Source organism: Eimeria mitis, genomic scaffold (genome assembly GCF_000499745.2).
Source record: "Eimeria mitis Houghton genomic scaffold, Emh_scaff2681, whole genome shotgun sequence".
Taxonomy (NCBI): Eukaryota; Apicomplexa; class Conoidasida; order Eucoccidiorida; family Eimeriidae; genus Eimeria; species Eimeria mitis.
The window spans coordinates 6057-6379 of record NW_013571025.1 but is presented as its reverse complement, the minus strand read 5'-3'; the positions used below and the strand labels follow the sequence as shown (position 1 = coordinate 6379).

At 53.3% G+C, this 323-nt stretch overlaps 1 protein-coding gene across 1 annotated transcript in view; it reads right to left on the bottom strand.

The window, feature by feature from the left end:
- EMH_0057270 (uncharacterized protein) overlaps window positions 1-323 on the bottom strand; it is a gene marked incomplete at both ends in the record, with an annotated part of 5059 nt that overhangs the window by 1357 nt on the left and 3379 nt on the right. The window lies entirely within an intron of this gene.

The following is a 323-nucleotide window of genomic DNA, read 5'->3' as shown; positions in this document are numbered from 1 at the left end:
CAGCAGCAGCAGCAGCAGCAGCAGTATTTACCATGTCTTCAGGTTATTTATTTCTTTAGTGTGTAGTTCTTGCTGCGCCTTTATTTGCTGCTGCAGCAGCGCGAGCCTTTTATAAAGCCAAACGGAGACAGGAGAACAAGTCTGCTGCTGCTGCTGCTGCTGCTGCTGCTGCTGCTGCAGTGTTGCTGCTGCTGCTGCTGCTGCTGCTTCTGCTTCTGCTTCTGCTGCTGCTTCTAATGCTGCTGCTGCTGCTGATGATATGCAGCGGTGACCCGCAGCAGGCGAAGCCTCAGCAGCAATGCTCTGAATCTCATGCAGCAGCT